Raw genomic sequence first — 12,361 nt, 5'->3', positions numbered from 1 at the left:
TCCACACACAAACGTAAAAATCAAAGAAAAAAGAAAATCCGTTTTAGTTCCAGGTCCAGAAGAAAAACCGAATACTTAGTAATAATAATAATAATAATAATAATAATAATAATAATAATAATAATAATAATAATAATAGATTGATTCTATTTTGATTATCGATGCTGTATTAGTCGTGCTCATGTAGTTTACAATGCGCTCAAATTTTAATTGTCTATTGCCTTGAATTGCGCCAGTAATTTTGACTTCAAAGTGAATAATGCTTCTGCTAATTTCATAATTTATATGAGAATTTCTGACTCTATAGCGTTCTAAAGTGTAAATTTTAAATTATATTTTCATATTCTTATAGATACTTTTAGAACATAGTGGAAGAAGGACACATTCGGTTGTATGGAACGATTTGGGAACTGGTTACTCAAAATCATTTTAAACTGAATTAGGAAAAGTAAAGTGTATATCAGTAAAACTAAAGACGAATGGGTTTGTTTTGTTTGTTTGGTGACCTTCATCATTAACTTGCATTATATGCAGTGATAAGGTACAAACCTTAATTGAATTGCATTCGTTTTACAGATATTTGTAGTGTGTCTATTGTTTTTGCAAGGAAATTTGCAACACGTAACTAAATATCTGGCTTACGGAGCCTAAATGCTTTACGCATGAATAACCACATATAATTGTTAATATATATTTTAAATTATCAGCCACATTTTCTCATTCAATTCGAAGAAATATTAAAAATGTAATTATTTAAAGACCAGAATCATGAATAATTTATAATGCCTGTTTAATAATTAGATATCAATAAATCATTGAAAATCGTAATTGTTATTCTTATTCCACTAATTCTGAAAATTTCCATGCACTCCGATTCAGAATATATATATATATATATATATATATATATATATATATATATATATATATATATATATATATATATATATAATATGAATCGCTATTGTTCAAATGGTTGATTCACCTTTCGTTTCAAACGAATTGGAAACGACGTGACTCTTGAAAACACATCATTAAATGCTCAAATGGAACGAATTGATGTGATTCACCTGAATAAGTTATAATAAGGACAATAGTAGTACTAACTGCGTTAATCTTACATTTGCTATAGTTCTATGTTATTAGTTCACCAAATTAGTTTTTTCAGTCTAATAGTTTGTTACTGGACATATTTTGTTAGAATAACATTCATGGACATAAGACTTTCCAAATCCTAAAACAATGATCTGTAATAACCCGAGACCAGTTTTAAACATGTCACTTCGTGTCTTCTAAGTTGGAATAAAGACATAGAGAAAATCAGTAACTTGTTTTAGAAAGGTTTTTTAAAAAAAGTGCCTAGATTTTTATATTTTTGGCTATTACGCTTCTCATAAAAATTGAACGAACCTGATGTCATCTGCGGTGTTTCTGTTATAGGCATTAGGTATAATTATTCACGGCGAGGTAGGAAAACCAAATATCGTACATTTAACAATACAATCCATAAATATACCGTGAAGATCTAAAAATCTGAAGATTTTACTCTTGTTTACGAAACGAAATTGGCTCACATTAAATCAGAAAACAAAAGAACAATGCATACTTGATACAATGTTAAGACAAAGCAAATTAAGGAAAATATAGCAATGATAATAGCAGCTACGATAAAATTAGAAATTTTCTCCCTTTAAGATATAAAAACGTTGTACTAGCACAATACATTTTACTTTGCTTCGAATAGCCGTTAAGGAAACATAAGTGCCACTTCTAGTAGCGCCTTCCTATCATCGAAATGGTTGCCAAAGTTCTTCTAATGTTCCTTCTTTTTGCTGTGTGCTTCGAGGTAAGTTGTTTTATATTTCATAAATCGGAACAAATTACTTATCATTCTCAGAAATAACATTCCCATATAAAATGAAGCCAATTTCCTAAATTCATTACTAAAATTAATATGAAAATGCTATGATGAAATCACACAGTACTGAAATAAGGCAATATTTCTCTTTTTGAAGAGATATATTACTAAAAATGACATAAAATATAATTGTGAATAACAACTACATTCAATATATTTATTCAATCTTGTCAGTGAACTCAACTAAGTTACAAATTATTTTGTAAATGTTTGTTTCGCACATAAACTATTTTGCAAGTATCACATTCCAAATGTACATAAGAAACGTCCAGCTAATACGAAGTTTCTTTTACAGTAATGAGATGCAACTTCCTCCATTTCTATGGATTTATCGACTGTAAATACACATTATATCTGCTTTATTTTATCGCTTCTTCGTTCCATTGTGCTTGCTATACCTTACTTACATATATGCCATTTTCTTCTAGATACTTTATTCTCTTTAAATGATGAAATTATTTGGAATGATAAACTATGTAAAACAGAACTAATCTTAACTACATGATCTAATAAATTTCCATATAAATATCATATAACTCGTATGAATGTTGCGATAACAAATAAAAACATTTATTTTTAAAGTAAAATCTAAACCAATGCGAAGCCTAAATATAGTTTTAGAATTATACTTTCTAAAGGTGAACTTGGATGGTAAGAACGTTGCCATATATATTAAGACTCTTTATTTATCTGTATACAGTGAACATAAAAGATAGTACAATAAGGACGCGAATTACGTAAGTAGATTCTAAATTATCAATTTTCATTCTTTAAACACAGTATTATATTTCCAATATTCTCAATGTCCGAGAGACATTATATGCAGATCGGTATATTCATAAAAAAGCGATTGTTATTCATAAAAATATTAATGATAACATTAGTGTTTAAAAAGTAAAGCTTGGATTCAGTTACATTTAAAACTTATTACCGTGTTAATGAGATAAATAAGCAATTTTAACCATATTTAATACATCAAATAATTTGTATGGAGTCTGAAATTAAAATTATAAGAAAAATAACAAGTTATTTGAAATTTATATTGTGTCCACACCGATAATCCATCTTGAATATTTCTTCCCAAATTATGTGAATTATCATAACAAAAAATTGAAGTCAGTACTGCTTAAAATACCAAGGGTAGGCAATAATTGTAGTTTAAATTTACAAAATCACAAGTACTGTCGTAAATGTGCAATGTCTATACCTAATAATGTTCATTATTTATACTGTCATTTCTTCGTTGTACTAATGTCTTAGGTTAAATGTTTTCTCACAATATGAGTAAATTCGTACATTTGAATTAAGTAACAGAAATTACCTGAAATTATTACATTTGTACTGAATGAAAAGAAGCATTTGTGTAATATATCGACTATTTATGTACGTTAAGTAACACAAGAGCATTTAACTACAATATATAATTACAATGCCCAGTACTATCCATAAATATAGCTTATATTAGAAACCGTTACGTGAATAACCACTCGTATTTTAGTTACACTCACCAGAATGTGTAACGCTGTGAAAACCGACTATCTTCTGGCACGAGGAATTCACATTAATTTAATTCTCCTCCTATCCAATGTTGCAATATTGTCATAATGATGACAAGTTTTTAATGCTAACGTGGAACGGGGATAGTACGTTGTTCTACTACTTAAATTTCAAAACACTGTTTTCTTTCATTCAACTACGTATATCTAACTGAATATTGTTGAGTGATTCATGGAAATACGCAGGTAGATTAAGCAGTAGCAAAACATTTCAGAATTGTTAATAATACCTTTTCGAAATTTTGTGGAATAAATCACTTTTCCACTAAGCCCTTCAATTCCGTAATAGTCATCTAGTAAATGAGAACTCAATACAAACTCAATACAAATTTCAAATTAAATCCTATTTGCGACAATTTTCAAATTAATGCTTTTTCTTCTAGTAATTGCAACAAAATAACTTGGTGCGGAACTCTAGCTTTGACCTTGGTAATATAATATGTTGAGATGTTAAAACTCTACAAAGAGTTAAATATTCCTTCTATAAGATTCTTGCTACACATTTGATCATTTTTCATGTTTACTACCACATACAAAATTTAATTATGCATATCATTACGAAAAGTAAGAAAAGTAAAATTATTAAGTAAATTCATATTATCTTCAAAAGTAGAATTTGCTGTCTTATTTTTACAGTAGTAAATATTACGTTTTTATAGTCTATATTTTTCTACTATATACTAAGCACATTGCAATATAATTTCGTAGTTTAAAATTAATTTAGCTGAAAATAAAGATACATTGGTCTTCATCGTTTATTCCCTTAAATCCCGTATTTTATCTTAATATTAAATTATATCAAATGATTGGGTCATAATTTTTGATTTAAGTGATTTTTCAAACTTAGTATTGTAGCAATATTTCATATAATTAACTATGCTTCTCATTAATTATAAATTTCTTTAATCCTTAGTAAATCATATATAACTACATGTGATGGTAGATCTTTGACTGAAATAGAGATATAATAATCTAATATTTAACTTGCGTTTATTTAGTCAAAATAAAATTTTCAATATCTGATATATTTTCATCTAGGTGGCAAAAAACTACCTACAGTTATTTATATCTTTTAAAAGATATCAATGACTAGTTAATATTCTTTAGATGGTGAATATCATTTATACTTTTAAGGTAAAACTAATATTAATCTCTCTCTTAAACAAGTTATCATAAAACATTAACTATAATAACATACCGTATTTGATAATAAGAGATTCGACAATAGGAAACCTTCTACTCCTACTTTTGACTATATTTGTCTACTCCTGGAATATAATTTGATAGTTTATTGTTTGTTTGCTTCCACGTTACAAATGTTTATATATTAATGACTGATGTATCAGGTGAAATACTTTTAGAAGTAAAGGTGGAATTAAGAGTCCCATAAGTACACTGCTTCATAAATCTAGTGTTTGTAAAGGATAAACGATTTGAGATGACTTTAATATAAGTTATGTTAAAGAAAACATTTTGTTGTTGTGATGCAGATGTCACAGAAAATATTTAATAAAAATTAACAAAATTAAATTTTGTGATAAACCTATTCATAAAGCTAATATTTTTAATTTCAAAAAAATATTAATTTCAAGACTATTGAAAAATCATTACACATTGAATGGAGAGATTAATTAAATTAAGATAAAACACTCATTAAGTAACCATCTTAAAGGTCTTGTGATATGTCCTGCGTATTGTCGTTTTGCGAAAGTACAATCATAAACATACTTTCGGATCCAGTACGGTCGTTGTGTCCTCAATTACGTAGATAACTAAGAGCACTCATACCAATTCTGGCAAACTGTTTCACTATGCCATTATACACCGATTTTTATTTTAGACATATATCCCTGAAATGATATCTTATTCATATGACCCCTTATCTAAGTCATCAAGTAGCTTCTTTATTAATGTTTGGTTTCTTTTAGTTAAAGCTTTCTCAGTAGCCTGTTGACCTTTTATTTACACACTTCTTTTTCCTTGTTTCATAACAAAAGTTTAAGAGCTCATACCCTAAGCTATTTTTAGGTCTCAAATATTACAACTCTTGCTATATTTGAACCGAGCACTCGGAAATAATATTTTTAACCTGTTAAATTACATAAGCGTATGATCTATTCAAAACAATGTTTCGAACATGTTTTTTTCATTCCAATAACTTACCTACACGGATTTAATAGATTAAGCGTTGTAATTAAATACAAAACTCCAACTTTTCAAAGTTTATCATATTGGAAAACGAAAACTAAAGTCTTCGTTTTCAAACTACATACAGCAATTCATAAAATATTGTTCTAGCTCCGATAGTAATTAGGGAAGTAACATTTCAAGTTGTCATAAGCAAATGTACAATTTCGATTTTCCTACTGAATGAATAAATCATATTATCTCCTTTGCCTCTGTGTAAGTCAGAAATGGTAGGAAATAAAAAAAATAGGGAAACAAAGTGGGAAAATATCAGGGGACGCATGGAATTGAACTCCTTGTTCGAACTTATGGTCTTTATCACGGCATTTCAGGCCTACACTAAATATTGAAAGACCAACACGTATAATTTTGTTTTGATAATTGTACATAAAACAAAAGAAGCAATCAAGTTTCGTAAAGAATCAGTTTTCTTGTGGGGCACTTTACCACGAGATAATGATTTACTGCATTTTTTTTTGAAAATCCCACACAAAGCCAATACTTATGAATCATAAACAACTATAGGCAAATGAGTGATTCTTGGAGTCAGGTAGGGAAATCATAAAATGCTTAACAAGTTGAGTCTTCTTTTAGCCGTACAGGAAACAGAATTTTATGAATACAGGGCGTTAATCGAATATTTTGCTTACAATATTATATGTAGCTTTCATCATTTGAACACATAACTGCATGACATGCATGACATGAAACAGTAATGTAATATAATTTAAAAGATCGTATGAGGTAACTTTACAATTTATTTTCGATTTATTTGTGAGTTTCAACTTGATCAGATAACACCCACAGCTATTTGTTAGGTATAGGTTAATGACAAACTACGCCCTCACGATAATGTTTTACATTAAAATCTTGTATTAATATCCTCTTATTTGTTAAATGCCTTGATGGAACATATAAAATTTTCAGTTCTCCGACCATGATACTTCGATAGGTGGCTTTACGAGTAAATGCTCCACTCCATTAGATGATTTTTTGAACATTTTTCTCAGTGAAATTTAGTTTCATAATATATTTCAAACTATTGGGTTGTATACCTTTTGGGTATTGTAGCACCCTGAGTAAAATTTTCATAATTTAATTGTCGCTTTTTAGTAAATAGTATGCTACAAAGAATTGGTTTTACTGCAATAAATGTGGCTTTTTATTTCTTTTCAACTCCGTAATATTACGTTGATAATTACAATTATTACCTGAGCTCCGAGAATACTTAATAAGTGCCTAAACATCAACCCATTTGATAATTTCCCTTCTTCATTTTCTCTCCTCCGTCTTTACTTTCGTCCCTTTGTCTCAAAAGCTTTATCATTTATAAAGAAGCGATCTTCACTAATATGTCTCGTATATTTAGGTTTCTTTCAACTTTCGTATAAGGGATTATAACAGAAATATTTATTAAAATGAAATCAATATGAATTTAGAAATAAGTATTATAATGAACGTTTTTAAAATCGTATTTCCTCTTAGCAACAAAACATTTTAAACCCAAAAAAAAGCTATTCCGTTTATATGTGGGAGCTTTTCGTAGTTTCGAAATACAGAAAAGTCTTTTATTTCTAAATAAAAATTATATACATGTTATTTTTATCTTCTTATATAGGACGTTTACTTCTTACATAGAGCGCTCTTATGTCTAAGTCGTTTCTGTACATGCCTTTTGGGTTCTGATCGTGGCAGGAGATCATGTGGATCGGATTTTACGTTAAGTGTTAACTCAAAATTTCAAAAGCAATCGCTGCTGGAAGAGATGCTAAGCTAAAAGTCAAATCAAATCACTTTTTTTAAGGAAGTGTAATAGTATGGACTTGTATATGAAATTCCAGAGACTGTATATGAAAGAGCTACTAAAATTTTATACCATAGCTTCGACAATATCACTATTAGTATGTTCTCGTTTTCTCATTTGATTTTCTTTTTAAATCCTTAATATGAAACTTCTGACATAGGAATCTATTTACTCATAGCTTAAAACCTTTAAGTAAAATATATTTCATCAATTCTCAACCCTTATTACGTCATAGCTATACATTTATTAGTCATTCGAATCTTGAATTGACGTATAACGTATATTTGTAATTCATATACAAGCTAGATTGAACCGTACGAAAATAATTTCTTTGACATAGTTATTAAACAGTTATTGGTGCGTTTGATCTTTCGGGAGAACGCACTGTTTGAGAGAATTAAAATTAATCGTAAAATAAAGAAATGTGTATTTAATTCTTATCTATTAAGTACCGGATTGGGATGAAATAAATTTCGTTCGAAACACTGGTAATTAAACTTCCAATACAACTGAATGCAAAACAAATGTTCACACGTTATGCAATGATGAACGACTATAGTCATATATTTTCATTGCTCTTTACTACAAGCAAACAAACTGCCGTCTTTGTCTATCTCCAGTAATATAAGCGAGGAACGAATGTCAACTAAATCATTACTGCATCATTTCGTTCACCCAATAAATTTAAAATGTATATCTGAAGTACCTAAATCCTAAGAAACAAACATTTCCTTGATTTTAAGTGCATAAAAAAGAAATACTAATCTCTGCTAATTTAATAATATAATAATTAAATCTTTTAAATTTATAGCAAATATGTACAGTGTAAACGACATCTTATATTTGATTGTACGATTATCACCTTTTTATTTAGAGAAATTTTAGATAATTACACACATCACTGTATATGAATGCATGAGCGTATTTAAATAAATTATTAAATTTTAATCTTTTATAGACTCGTAAACCATTTAAAAATTCTGGGTTTCAATTATATCGTTTGAAGTCCTCCCCAAACTGATCGTCATTAACTGATTTAAGGTACAAAGTTTGGAGTATGTATTTTATCAACAAACTTAACTATTTAATCTCCAAAATTGTTTTAAAATGTTATAATGACTTATTAATACATAGGGATAAATTTAAATATTTACGGTTTATACTTATTTCGCGAGTTTATACTAAACATTATAAACGATATAATTTCCTTGAACAAAATGAATTTTCATTTCACCATCTGAAGAAAATTAACATATTTCCCATTAGAATTCATCCAATTGAATTCATCACACTACTTTTTTCACTCTACTGAAAAGCATTCTTTTGTCTCAGTATTCTAACAATAGAAAGCTATTAAAACAATTAGCAGATCATTTTATATATATAATTATAGGCATGCAAATGCATGCAACACATACGTATTTTCATTTGATGCACACTATTTATACACGTCATACATTATTGTATATACGCATTACATTGTGCTAATTTTTAGGAAATTGACTTCATCAAATATCTGATGTTTATTATATACTAAACATTTATATTTCTCAATTATTACTGTAAACACACAAACAGAGATGAATGTATTTTCACATATATACTATTTATACATTCACTTACAAAATAAGATATATCGTTAATAAAATTATCAATATCAAATGGAAATCGTAATCCATATCTGCATTGGACAAAAAATAATTTACTTTTCAAGCTTTTAGAAATAAATTGCAATCTTAGTTAAAGTTTCTTGGAGTTCGTCAAATTTATTGATAGTTGGTTTGGCATTTTTCACATGAAATTAGTTTACTTTGAAAATGATTGATTACTTTTGTAATAAATCGAGTACATTACTTTTATTAAAATTGAATCAATTTGTTTTGAATTACCAGATACATTAACAAACCGGTACTGCAATGTAATAACGAACTTCCAATAACCAACTATTTTGCTAATATCCTTTTTCTTATGTAAGATATGTTACTAAGTATTATACTTCAATTTTACTCATTCTATCCTAGTCCAAATCAATTGTTCACAAGGAAACCACCCCAACTAATTACTTTCCAAAGATAATAACATGGAAGGTGCTTACCTGATGTGCTATGTTTTAGATTTTTCTAATTATGTCAATTAATCATATTTCGATGGTTTATTTCGAAAATCATTTCAATCCATTTAGCTGATATTATTAGGTTATTAAAAGTGTCATTGATGTACACAAAGTTTCTAGATCTGTATACGTACACAGATTCATGCTTATTTTGCAATTTGAAATAAAATGTATTTCCTAATTAGATAATACAGAGAAATTCGTCTTGATATATTTTGAATTTAGATTTTTGAAAGAAACAACACCGATGAATGAACTTTGACAACTTATTGCAACCTAGAATCAATTTTTAAGTATAGTGACGTGTCTTCCCTTCTAGTTCTATTTTTGAATATGTCAATAAAAAAAACTAAACATGTGGCCTGATGAAGTACAAAACATAAATAATAAATACTAGGGTATAGAAACCGTTTTCTTTTCGATTATTAAAATTTACGATTTGGAAATATAAAAAAAACAGGGTAATATATAACTGTGTCGGGAATGAAACACAAAAGTACGAAGAAAAGTACTAAGAAATATAAAACAGCTGGTCTTAATGTAATGTAATGCTATAGTACATAACAAGTGAGGGAGATAACAATTAAATCAAAATGGAAATAACTATGCAGGAAAGCAAAAAAGGAAATATTGATAGAGTAGCAAATGCAAAGAATAATTTGAAATTAAAATCATACCCGAGAGAAACACTTTGCACTTCAGCATGATTTTAAAAATATAATACATTTCAGAGAGGATTCAATGGAATAGTAAATGTTAGATAAGCAGTCAAGCTGGAAGTTCAATTGAAATTTCCATAATTATTATGCTTACTATGATACTGAAAAATTCCAATATGTTTCATCCTTCAAAACTTAGGGTGAAAATTTTAGTTATATTAAGTATTGTTTATGATATATATTCATTGTTCTAATAACAACAGTTATTACCTTTGTGATAGTAAAATAATGTTATTTCTCATTTAAAGATGAAGATAATATTACCATTTAAAATATTTTAAATATTAAATTCCAACAAATGTTGAAGACATCATGATTAGTATTTTGATTATCTTAAGTGTCTAGTTGGACATGTAATACCCCATTTAAATAATAATCGCTTTTGAAAATGAATTTATTTCAGCACAACATCAATCAGAAACACAACGTAACAAAAACTGTAATTATTGAGTTGAGTTGAGATGATTTGGAGTTTAGCGTCCCTTCGTCACCTAGGCTACATGAAACAGGACAGATTAACGTAGAATCCGCACCATATGAGATCCCTCCGGGAATCGAACCCGACGTACTGTAATTATAAATTTGTTTTCAAACATTAATCTGATAAGAATTATATCCGCTCTTAAAACTTTCTTATTCATAGATTTTTAAATAATACCATTTATGAAGTACATTATACATCATACGGGATTATCTAACGAGGTATCGAAATTGGCTTAATAGTAATCTGTAATTGGGGAAGCGAGCAATTAGTTTCCGATAAGATGTCTTGTACACAGATAACATAGAAACCGCATTTTTATACAATATTTACTAACAAGTATACAAAAAATAGAATATATGTGTAACCAATGTTTTCTCACATATCGACACCTTTGACGTATCGACATTCTTTAGATATAGTGAGCATTAAAGTCGGTACTTACGATGGAGCTAAGGTATTTAAGTGTTATGTATATATAGACAAATATATATATTCAAGTATATAGACACAAATATTCAGTAATAATAGGAGTACAGTTTTGTATTGCATTGTCTCCTTAATGTAATTGAGGCAATACCCGCAGATAATAGAAGTTTGTGTATATTCCTTGTAAATACTATGGGGAACGAACTCACGACAATTAAAGGAACTACAATACTTTGCCTACGTACGAGATCTCGAAGCAATGCTTCTTTTATCTTTTGTTATGTGCTGTTTGAAACCAATCGATTGGGGGTTAGCCATTCAAGAAGCAAGAAGGAAAACGCACGAAGATGTGTAGGTAAGTGTACTTTCTTCATGTAAGTTTAAAGATCATCGTGGTGAGTAAAACAATTCGTAAACTCTTGAGATCTGTGGTTAGCAGTAAAATCGTATCGTCACGAATAAATAGATATAATAGCGAATATCTATTAATATTAGCCCTAAAAGGTGATATTGGAGTCCTTCCTATAATGTATAGATTTACATGATATTCGAACATTAATCGAACATGATGAAGTGATGATTTCGGAATATCGGACGTTAACATTGATTGATATTTCATGTACTTCGGGAATAATGGATTGAGATATAATCCAAACCATGTCTACGATTTGTTTACTTGCAATAGTCTTTTTTACACATATTTCTTGAAAACTCAAGCTTCAATTAGTTTGTGGAAGATATTTCCCTAACTCTAAAAACACAGAAACATATCTTAAAATTTAGATTATTTAAAATTTAGACTTATAAAATTTCATTCTGTTTTATGTAGCTCTATAAAGACCGACACATATTGAAAAGACTTCTTAAGGCAGCAAATCAAGCATTTAGGCACTACAATCTCATAAGACAGTATTATGAAATAACTTCAGTTTTACCTTTGTGGCTAGCCCCAACCCACACTCCCCGCTAACGTAAAAATTACAAAAAGTGAAAGAATAAGATAAATAAGCATATTTAAAGACCAAATACCACTACTAAATGTATAATTTTAGGTATTTGGCATTATCTGATTCCTACGGTTAGTAATGCAAACTATTTCCTTGTGATTTATGATTACTGAAATTTGTTTACAATTTTACTGAAATTGGTTTTTG

At 28.5% G+C, this 12,361-nt stretch overlaps 1 long non-coding RNA gene across 2 annotated transcripts in view; it reads left to right on the top strand.

Annotated features, from left to right (window-relative positions):
- The first annotated feature begins 1,692 nt into the window (after positions 1 to 1,692).
- LOC145661997 (uncharacterized) overlaps positions 1,693 to 12,361 on the top strand; it is a 46,650-nt gene continuing 35,981 nt past the window's right edge. For both annotated transcript variants that reach the window (XR_014126940.1, XR_014126939.1), the window contains exon 1: positions 1,693 to 1,846. This is a non-coding gene — a long non-coding RNA (uncharacterized LOC145661997). The remainder of the gene's footprint in view (positions 1,847 to 12,361) is intronic.

The sequence above is a fragment of the Thermobia domestica genome, chromosome 10 (genome assembly GCF_964235325.1).
Source record: "Thermobia domestica chromosome 10, izTheDome1.hap1.1, whole genome shotgun sequence".
In the NCBI taxonomy this organism is placed as follows: Eukaryota; Metazoa; Arthropoda; class Insecta; order Zygentoma; family Lepismatidae; genus Thermobia; species Thermobia domestica.
The sequence above is the reverse complement of the archived record's forward strand: the minus strand, read 5'-3'. Positions and strand labels throughout refer to the sequence as shown.